Raw genomic sequence first — 11,203 nt, forward strand, 5'->3', positions numbered from 1 at the left:
CGGGATTCTCGAGTTACGACGGGGAATTCAGGATGCCTCTTGTGTTGGCCCAGGGAAGTCCAATCTTCCATTCGAGCTGCGAAGGAAAGCTGGGGATTGCTCTCGAGTGACTGCAGGGCAAATAGAACTCATCTAGGCTTGTGTCCAGAAGCCAATGTTCCTCTCCAGGGGTGACGCAGATCTCGGGGTTGCATTCCAGACTCACCCAGGGAGTCAGGCCTCGTCGCGAGTGGAAGTAAAGACCTCCATTCTCCTCTGGGGTAGTGACGGGTATATGTTGCTGCCCACAGAGTGGCCTAAAGGGATCCACTCCTCCTGTGGAGTTTGGAGAGAGAAATCGGGATTGGGCTCTAGGCCATGGGGGAAAAGGAAGGCCCTCATCTCGGGATGACGGGGGAGTCTCGGGATTTTTCTCGAGCGGCAGCCCCAGTGTAGTGTTTCTCACGAGGTACGAGGACAAGCTCAGTGAGCCTCTCGTGGGCCACCAGGGAAGTCGGGTCTCCAGGCGAGTGGCGAGGTGCAGCGCGTCATTGCTCTCGAGTCATGGTAGGGGAATCGGGCCTCGAGACGCGTTGAAGAAGGACTCTCGAGGTCTTTCTCGGGTTTCAGCAGGAAACCCTCGGTTCCCTCGACTTGTGCAGCTGACCTCAGGGAGCTTCTCATGGTGCTTCTGAGAAGTCAGGGAAACTGTGGAGGTGGGAGGGGCCTCTCGGGACTCCACTGGGTTTGGTGCATTGGAAGAGGGCCTCATCTCCAGTTGAGGCAGGAACCTCAGGGTTCCTTTGATTTCAGACTCTGATCGCAGGGTGCCTGCAGACTTGGGACAGGAGAGTCAGGCCTGGTCTTGGGTTGAGGCATGGAACTCCGCTAGCCTCTCGAGGTGTTCACGGGGTGAGAGGCCACTTGTCGAGCTGTATTTGGAACCTGGGGTTTTTTCCGGACGATGCACGGGCGAGTCACTGCCCCTTCGTTTTGACTTCATTCAAAGGGTGGAGTTCGAAGAGGTGTCCGGGCATAGGGTTCATATCAAGAGGGGACCGGGAAATCCGGGTCCTTCGGAATGTGGAACCACCCACGAGGCAACGTCTGGAATGTCGTCGTGAGACAGGCCTCATCCTGAGTTGCGACCGGAAGGTCGGCAACCCCTTCCAGACAAAGCAGGGGAGACGACCCTCCTGTCGAGATTAGGAGGGTACAAGGGGCTCAGAGGAAATGGTGCCTGAAATCCTCGGTGTTCCTCTCGAGGGAGACCGGTATGTGGGGGAACTTTGTGGGTCGCATCAAGGGTGCCAAGTACCGTTTGGACCACCAATTCTTAACGTGGGACTCCTCCTGAGACGCTGTAGCGGGAAAGGGCTTCATCTTGCGATGACGGGGGAACCACGTGGTTTTTCTCGAGTTGCGGTGGATTTCTCGAGCTACGACGGGGAATTCAGGATGCCTCTTGTGTTGGCCCAGGAAGTCCAATCTTCCATTCGAGTTGCGAGGGATAGCTGGGGATTGCTTCCGAGTGACTGCAGGGCAAATAGACCTCATCTAGGCTTGTGTCCAGAAGTCAATGTTCCTCTCCAGTGTCGACAGGGATATCGGGGTTGGATTCCAGACGCACCCGGGGAGACAGGCATTCATCTCGAGTGGAAGCAAAGAATCCCGCTCTGCTCTCGAGTCGCGACGGGTATCTCTTGGAGCTCACTGAGTGGACTAAAGGGAGTCAAGCCTCCTGAGGCTTTTGGCGAGAGGTCGCGAGTTTGGTCTCTAAGCCATGCAGGAGACGAGGCCCTCATCTCGCGATGACGGGGGAGTCTTGTGGTTTTCCTCGAGCGGCGGCCCCGCTGTGCGGTTTCTCACCAGGTAAGACGGCGAGGTCAGTGAGCCTCTGTTGAGGCGCCAGAGAAGTCGGGTCTCCATGCTAGTGGCAAGGGGGAGTGCGTCATGTCTCTTGAGTCATGGTAGGGGAATCGGGCCTCGAGACGCTTTGAAGGACTCTCGATGTCTTTCTGGTTTTGCGGCAGGAAACCCTGGGTTCCCTCGACTTGTGCAGGTGACCTCAGGGGGCTTCTCATGGTGGCTGTGAGAAGTCAGGGAAAATGGAGTTGGGAGGGTCCTCTCGGGACTCCACTGGGTTTGGTGCATTGGAAGAGGGCCTCATCTCCTGCTGAGGCAGGAACCTCAGCGTTCCTCTCCATTTCAGACTCCGATCGCAGTGTCCTTGCAGAGTTGGGCCCAGAGAGTCAGGCCTCGTCGTGGGTTGAGGCATGGAACTCCGCTTGCCTCTCGAGGTGTCCCCGCGAGAGAGGCCACTTGTCGAGCTGTATTTGGAACCTGGGGGTTTTCCGGACGATGCACGGGCGAGTCACTGCCCCTTCGTGTTGACTACTATCACAGGGTGGAGTTTTAAGAGGTGTCCGGGCATCGGGTTCTTATCAAGTGGGGACCTGGAAATTGGGGTCCTTCGAAATTTGGAACCACCCATGAGGCCACGTTTGGAATTTCGTCGTCAGACAGGCCTCATCCTGAGGTGCGACTGGAAGGTCAGCAACCCCTTCCAGACAAAGCAGGGGAGTCGACCCTCCTGTCGAGATCAGGAGGGTAGAAGGGGCTCAGAGGAAGTGGTGCCGGAAAACCTTGGTGTTACTCTCGAGGGAGACCGGTATGTCCGGGATCTTTGTGGTCCCATCAAGGGTGCCAAGTACCGTTTGGACCTCCAATTCTTAACGTGGGACTTCTCCTGAGACGCTGTAGCGGGAAAGGTTTCATATTGCGATGACGGGGGAACCACGTGGTTCTTCTCGAGTTGCGGCGGATTTCTCGAGTTACGACGGGGAATTCAGGATGTCTCTTGTGTTGGCCCAGGGAAGTCCAATGTTCCATTCGAGTTGCAAAGGAAAGCTGGGGATTGCTCTCAAGTGACTGCAGGGCAAATAGACCCCATCTAAGATTGTGTCCAGAAGCCAATTTTCCTCTCCGGGGGCGACACAGATCTCGGGGTTGCATTCCAGATTCACCCAGGGAGTCAGGCCTCGTCGCGAGTGGAAGCAAAGACCTCCATTCTCCTCTGGAGTAGTGACGTGTATTTGTTGGAGCCCACAGAGTGGCCTAACGGGAGCCACTCCTCCTGTGGAGTTTGGAAGGAGGAATCGGGATTGCACTCTAGGCCATGGGGGAAACGAAGGTCCTCATCTCGGGATGACGGGGGAGTCTCGGGGTTTTTTGAGCGGCGGCCCCAGTGTGGGGTTTCTCACGAGGTCCGACGCCAAGCTCAGTGAGCCTCTCCTGGGGCACTAGGGAAGTCTGGTCTCCATGCGAGTGGCGAAGGGGAGCGCGTCATTAATCCCAAGTCATGGTAGGGGAATCGGGCCTCGAGACGCTTTGAAGGACTCTCGACGTCTTACTGGTTTTGCGGCAGGAAACCCTGGGTTCCCTCGACTTGTGCAGGTGACCTCAGGGGGCTTCTCATGGTGGCTATGAGAAGTCAGGGAAACTGGAGGTGGGAGGGGCCTCTTGGGACTCCAATGGGTTTGGTGCATTGGAAGAGGGCCTCATCTCCAGTTGAGGCAGGAAACTGAGGGTTCCTCTCCATTTCAGACTCCGATCCCAGGGTCCTTGCAGAGTTGGGACAGGAGAGTCAGGCCTCGTCTTGGGTTGAGGCATGGAAATACGCTTGCCTCTCGAGGTGTTCACGGGGTGAGAGGCCACTTGTCGTGCTGTTTTTGGAACCTGGGGGGTTTTCCGGAGGATGCACGCGGGAGTCACTGCCCCTTCCTGTTGACTTAATTCACAGGGTGGAGTTCAAAGAGGTGTCCGGGCATCGGGTTCTTATCAAGAGGGGACCGGGAAATCGGGGTCCTTCGGAATGTGGGAGCACCCACGAGGCCACGTCTGGAATTTCGTCGGGAGACCGGCCTCATCCTGAGGTGCGACCGGAAGGTCGGCAACCCCTTCCAGACAAAGCAGGGGAGTCGACCCTCCTGTCCAGATCAGGAGGGTAGAAGGGGCTCAGCGGAAGTGGTGCCGGAAAACGTCGGTGTTCCTCTCGAGGGAGACCGCGATGTCGGGGAACTTTGTGGGTCGCATCAAGGGTGCCAAGTACCGTTTTGGACCTCCAATTCTTAACGTGGGTCTTCTCCTGAGACGCTGTAGCGGGAAAGGGCTTCATCTTGCGATGACGGGGGAACCACGGGGTTTTTCTCGAGTTGCGGCGGGATTCTCGAGTTGCGGCGGGATGCTCGAGTTACGACGGGGAATTCAGGATGCCTCTTGTGTTGGCCCAGGGAAGTCCATTGTTCCATTCGTTTTGCGAAGGAAAGCTGGGGATTGCTCACGAGTCACTGCAGGGCAAATAGACCTCATCTAGGCTTGTGTCCAGAAGCCAATGTTCCTCTCCAGGGGCGACAGGAATCTCGGGGTTGCATTTTAGACTCACCCGGGGAGTCAGGCGTCATCTCGAGTGGAAGTAAAGAACTCCGCTCTCCTCTCGAGTCACGAAGGCTATTTTTTGAAGCCTCTGAGTGGCCTACAGTGAGTCAAGCCTCCTGTGGAGTTTGCGGAGAAGACTCGGGATGGCTCTTCAGGCCATGCAGGAAACGAAAGCCCTCATCTCGAGATGACGGGGTCGTCTCGTGGTTTTTCTCGAGCGGCGGCCCCAGTGTGGGGTTTCTCACGAGGTACGTCGGTGAGCTCAGGGAGCCTCTCTTGTGGCGCCAGGGAAGTCATGTTTCCCATGCGAGTGGCGAGGGGGAGCGCGTCATTGCTCTCGAGTCCCGGTAGGGGAATAGGGCCTCAAGACGTGTTGAAGAAGGACTCTAGAGGTCTTTCTCGGGTTGAGGCAGGAAAGCCTGGGGTCCCTCGACTTGTGCCGGAGACCTCAGGGAGCTTCTCAAGGTGCCTCTGAGAAGTCACGGAAACTGTGGAGGTGGGAGGGCCCTCTCGGGACTCCACTGGGTTTGGTGCATTGGAAGAGGGCCTCATCTCCAGTTGAGGCAGGAACCTCAGGTTTCCTCTGATTTCATACTCCGATCGCAGGTTCCTTGCAGACTGGGGACAGGAGAGTCAGGCCTCGTCTTGGGTTGAGGCATGGAACTCCGCTTGCCTCTCGAGGTGTTCATGGGGTGACAGGCCACGTGTCCAGCTGTATTTGGAACCTGCGCGTTTTTCCGAACGATGTACGGGGGTGTCAGTGCCCCTTCGTGTTGGGACGTCATCCACAGGGTGGCATTCGAAGAGGTGTCCTGGCTTCGGGTTCTTTTCAAGAGCGGACCGTGAAATCGGGGTCCTTCGGAATGTGGCACCACCCACAAGTCCACGTCTCGAATTCCTTCGTGAGACACGCCTCAACCTGAGCGGGGACCGGAAGGTCGGGAACCCCTTTTCGTGTTGACTTCATTCACAGGGTGGAGTTAGATGAGGTGTTCGTGCTTTGGGTTCTTATCAAGAGGGGACCGGGAAATCGGGGTCCTTCGGAATGTGGAGCCACCCACGAGGCCACGTCTCCAATTTCGTCGTGAGACCGGCCTCATCCTGAGGTGCGACGGGAAGGTCGGCAACCCCTTCCAGACAAAGCAGGGGAGTCGACCCTCCTGTCGAGATCAGGAGGGTAGAAGGGGCTCAGAGTAAGTGGTGCCAGAAAACCTCGGTGTTCCTCTGGATGGAGACTTGTATGTCGGGGAACTTTGTGGGTCGCATCTAGGGTGCCAAGTACCATTTCGACCTCCAATTCTTAACGTGGGACTTCTCCTGAAACGCTGTAGCGGGAAAGGTCTTCATCTTGCGATGACGGTGGAACCACGTGGTTTTTCTCGAGTTGCGGCGGGATTCTCGAGTTACGACGGGGAATTCAGGATGCCTCTTGTGTTGGCCCAGGGAAGTCCAATGTTCCATTCGCGTTGGCAAAGACAGCTGGGGATTGCTCTCGAGTGACTGCAGGGCAAATAGACCTCATCTAGGTTTGTGTCCAGAAGCCAATGTTCCTCTCCAGGGGCAACAGGAATCTCGGGGTTGCATTCCAGACTCACCTGGGGACTCAGGCCTCATCTCCAGTGGAAGCAAAGAACTCCGCTCTCCTCTCGAGTCGCGACGGCTATTTTTTGGAGCCCCTGAGTGGCCTAAAGTGAATCAAGCCTCCTGTGGAGTTTGCGGAGAAGCCTAGGAGTGGCTCTTCAGGCCATGCAAGAAACGAAAGCCCTCTTTTGCGATGATGGGGTTGTCTCGTGGTTTTTCTCGGACTGCGGCGCCAGTGTGGGGTTTTTCACGAGGTACGACGGCGAGCTCAGGGAGCCTCTCGTGTGGCGCCAGGGAAGTCATGTTTCCTATGAGAGTGGCCAGGGGGAGGGCGTCATTGCTCTCGAGTCACAGGAGCGGAATAGGACCTCAAGACGTGTTGAAGAAGGACTCTAGAGGTCTTTCTCGTGTTGAGGCAGGAAAGCCTGGGGTCCCTCGACTTGTGCCGGAGACCTCATGGAGCTTCTCAGGGTGCTTCTACGAACTCAGGGATACTGTGGGGTTAGGAGGAGCCTTTTGGGATTCCACTGGGTTTGGTGCATTGGAAGAGGGCCTCATCTCCAGTGGAGGCAGGAACCTCAGGGTTCCTCTGATTTCAGACTCCGATCCCAGGGTCCGTGCAGACTTGGGACAGGAGAGTCAGGCCTCGTCTTGGGTTGAGGCATGGAACTCCTCTTGCCCCTCGAGGTGTTCATGGGGTGACAGGGCACGTGTCCAGCTGTATTTGGAACCTGCACGTTTTTCCAGAGGATGCACGGTGTGTCAGTGCCCCTTCGTGTTGGGACTTCATCCACAGGGTGGCATTCGAAGAGGTGTCCTGGCTTCGGGTTCTTTTCAAGAGCTGACCGTGAAATCGGGGTCCTTCGGAATGTGGCACCACCCACAAGTCCACGTCTCGAATTCCTTCGTGAGACACGCCTCAACCTGAGGGGGGACCGGAAGGTCGGGAACCCCTTCCAGACAAAGCAGGGGAATGGACACTCCTGTCGAGATCAGGAGGTGATAAGGGGCTCAGAGGATGTCATGCCGGGAACCTCAGTGTTCCTCTCGAGGGAGACCGGTAAGTCAGGGAACTTTGTGAGTCGCATCAAGGCTGTTAAGTACCGTTTTGAACTCAAGACGGCACGTGGGACTTCTCTTGAGACGCCGTCGCCGAGAGGGCTTCATCTTGCAATGACGGGGGAACCACGTGGTTTTTCTCGAGTTGCGGCGTGATTCTCGAGTCACGACGGGGAATTCAGGATGCGTCTTCTGTTGGCCCAGGAAGTCCAATCTTCCATTCGAGTTGCGAGGGATAGCTGGGGATTGCTTCCGAGTGACTGCAGGGCAAATAGACCTCATCTAGGCTTGTGTCCGGAGGCCAATGTTCCTCTCCAGGGGCGACACAGATCTCGGGGTTGCATTCCAGACTCACCGAGGGTGTCAGGCCTCCTCGCGAGTGGAAGTAAAGACCTCCATTGTCCTCTGGAGTAGTGACGGGTATTTGTTGGAGCCCACAGAGTGGCCTAAAGGGAGCCACTCCTCCTGTGGTGTTTGGAGAGAGGAATCCTGATTGCTCTCTAGGTCATGGGGGAATCGAAGGCCCTCATCTCGCGATGACGTGGGAGTCTCGGGGTTTTTCTTGAGCGGCGGCCCCAGTGTGGGGTTTCTAACGAGGTACGACGGGGAGGCAGTGAGCCTCTCGTGGGGTGCCAGGGAAGTCGGGTCACCATCCGAGAGGCCAGGGGAAGCGCGTGATTGCTCTCGAGTCATGGTAGGGGAATCGGGCCTCGAGACACCTTGAAGGAGGACTCTCGCGGTCTTTCTCGGGTTGTGGCAGGAAACCCTGGGTTCCCTCGACTTGTTCAGGTGACCTCAGGGAGCTTCTCATGGTCAGGGCCTCTCAGAAGTCAGGGAAACTGTGGAGGTGGGAGGGCCCTCTCGGGACTCCACTGGGTTTGGTGCATTGGAAGAGGGCCTCATCTCCAGTTGAGGCAGGAACCTCAGGGTTCCTCTGATTTCAGACTCCAAACGCAGGGCACTTGCAGACTTGGGACAGGAGAGTAAGGCCTCGTCTTGGGTTGAGGCATGGAATTCCGGTAGCCTGTCAAGGTGTTCACGGGGTGAGAGGCCACTTGTCGAGCTGTATTTGGAACCTGGGAGATTTTCCGGACGATGCACGGGCGAGTCACTGCCCCTTCGTGTTGACTTCATTCACAGGGTGGAGTTCGATGAGGTGTCCGGGCATCGGGTTCTTATCAAGAGGGGACCGGGAAATCGGGGTCCTTCGGAATGTGGAACCACCCACGAGGCCACGTCTCGAATTTCGTCGTGAGACCGGCCTCATCCTGAGGTGTGACCGGAAGGTCGGCAACCCCTTCCAGACAAAGCAGGGGAGTCGACCCTCCTGTCGAGATCAGGAGGGTAGAAGGGGCTCAGAGGAAGTGGTGCCGGAAAACGTCTGTGTTCCTCTGGAGGGAGACCGGTATGTCGGGGAACTTTGTGGGTCGCATCAAGGGTGCCAAGTACCGTTTGGACCTCCAATTCTTAACGTGGGACTCCTCCTGAGACGCTGTAGCGGGAAAGGGCTTCATCTTGCGATGAGGGGGGAACCACGTGGTTTTTCTTGAGTTGCGGCGGGATTCTCGAGTTACGACGGGGAATTCAGGATGCCTCTTGTGTTGGCCCAGGGAAGTCCAATCTTCCATTCGAGCTGCGAAGGAAAGCTGGGGATTGCTCTCGAGTGACTGCAGGGCAAATAGAACTCATCTAGGCTTGTGTCCAGAAGCCAATGTTCCTCTCCAGGGGTGACGCAGATCTCGGGGTTGCATTCCAGACTCACCCAGGGAGTCAGGCCTCGTCGCGAGTGGAAGTAAAGACCTCCATTCTCCTCTGGGGTAGTGACGGGTATATGTTGCTGCCCACAGAGTGGCCTAAAGGGATCCACTCCTCCTGTGGAGTTTGGAGAGAGAAATCGGGATTGGGCTCTAGGCCATGGGGGAAAAGGAAGGCCCTCATCTCGGGATGACGGGGGAGTCTCGGGATTTTTCTCGAGCGGCAGCCCCAGTGTAGTGTTTCTCACGAGGTACGAGGACAAGCTCAGTGAGCCTCTCGTGGGCCACCAGGGAAGTCGGGTCTCCAGGCGAGTGGCGAGGTGCAGCGCGTCATTGCTCTCGAGTCATGGTAGGGGAATCGGGCCTCGAGACGCGTTGAAGAAGGACTCTCGAGGTCTTTCTCGGGTTTCAGCAGGAAACCCTCGGTTCCCTCGACTTGTGCAGCTGACCTCAGGGAGCTTCTCATGGTGCTTCTGAGAAGTCAGGGAAACTGTGGAGGTGGGAGGGGCCTCTCGGGACTCCACTGGGTTTGGTGCATTGGAAGAGGGCCTCATCTCCAGTTGAGGCAGGAACCTCAGGGTTCCTTTGATTTCAGACTCTGATCGCAGGGTGCCTGCAGACTTGGGACAGGAGAGTCAGGCCTGGTCTTGGGTTGAGGCATGGAACTCCGCTAGCCTCTCGAGGTGTTCACGGGGTGAGAGGCCACTTGTCGAGCTGTATTTGGAACCTGGGGTTTTTTCCGGACGATGCACGGGCGAGTCACTGCCCCTTCGTTTTGACTTCATTCAAAGGGTGGAGTTCGAAGAGGTGTCCGGGCATAGGGTTCATATCAAGAGGGGACCGGGAAATCCGGGTCCTTCGGAATGTGGAACCACCCACGAGGCAACGTCTGGAATGTCGTCGTGAGACAGGCCTCATCCTGAGTTGCGACCGGAAGGTCGGCAACCCCTTCCAGACAAAGCAGGGGAGACGACCCTCCTGTCGAGATTAGGAGGGTACAAGGGGCTCAGAGGAAATGGTGCCTGAAATCCTCGGTGTTCCTCTCGAGGGAGACCGGTATGTGGGGGAACTTTGTGGGTCGCATCAAGGGTGCCAAGTACCGTTTGGACCACCAATTCTTAACGTGGGACTCCTCCTGAGACGCTGTAGCGGGAAAGGGCTTCATCTTGCGATGACGGGGGAACCACGTGGTTTTTCTCGAGTTGCGGTGGATTTCTCGAGCTACGACGGGGAATTCAGGATGCCTCTTGTGTTGGCCCAGGAAGTCCAATCTTCCATTCGAGTTGCGAGGGATAGCTGGGGATTGCTTCCGAGTGACTGCAGGGCAAATAGACCTCATCTAGGCTTGTGTCCAGAAGTCAATGTTCCTCTCCAGTGTCGACAGGGATATCGGGGTTGGATTCCAGACGCACCCGGGGAGACAGGCATTCATCTCGAGTGGAAGCAAAGAATCCCGCTCTGCTCTCGAGTCGCGACGGGTATCTCTTGGAGCTCACTGAGTGGACTAAAGGGAGTCAAGCCTCCTGAGGCTTTTGGCGAGAGGTCGCGAGTTTGGTCTCTAAGCCATGCAGGAGACGAGGCCCTCATCTCGCGATGACGGGGGAGTCTTGTGGTTTTCCTCGAGCGGCGGCCCCGCTGTGCGGTTTCTCACCAGGTAAGACGGCGAGGTCAGTGAGCCTCTGTTGAGGCGCCAGAGAAGTCGGGTCTCCATGCTAGTGGCAAGGGGGAGTGCGTCATGTCTCTTGAGTCATGGTAGGGGAATCGGGCCTCGAGACGCTTTGAAGGACTCTCGATGTCTTTCTGGTTTTGCGGCAGGAAACCCTGGGTTCCCTCGACTTGTGCAGGTGACCTCAGGGGGCTTCTCATGGTGGCTGTGAGAAGTCAGGGAAAATGGAGTTGGGAGGGTCCTCTCGGGACTCCACTGGGTTTGGTGCATTGGAAGAGGGCCTCATCTCCTGCTGAGGCAGGAACCTCAGCGTTCCTCTCCATTTCAGACTCCGATCGCAGTGTCCTTGCAGAGTTGGGCCCAGAGAGTCAGGCCTCGTCGTGGGTTGAGGCATGGAACTCCGCTTGCCTCTCGAGGTGTCCCCGCGAGAGAGGCCACTTGTCGAGCTGTATTTGGAACCTGGGGGTTTTCCGGACGATGCACGGGCGAGTCACTGCCCCTTCGTGTTGACTACTATCACAGGGTGGAGTTTTAAGAGGTGTCCGGGCATCGGGTTCTTATCAAGTGGGGACCTGGAAATTGGGGTCCTTCGAAATTTGGAACCACCCATGAGGCCACGTTTGGAATTTCGTCGTCAGACAGGCCTCATCCTGAGGTGCGACTGGAAGGTCAGCAACCCCTTCCAGACAAAGCAGGGGAGTCGACCCTCCTGTCGAGATCAGGAGGG

Source organism: Bos javanicus, chromosome 4 (genome assembly GCF_032452875.1).
Source record: "Bos javanicus breed banteng chromosome 4, ARS-OSU_banteng_1.0, whole genome shotgun sequence".
In the NCBI taxonomy this organism is placed as follows: domain Eukaryota; kingdom Metazoa; phylum Chordata; class Mammalia; order Artiodactyla; family Bovidae; genus Bos; species Bos javanicus.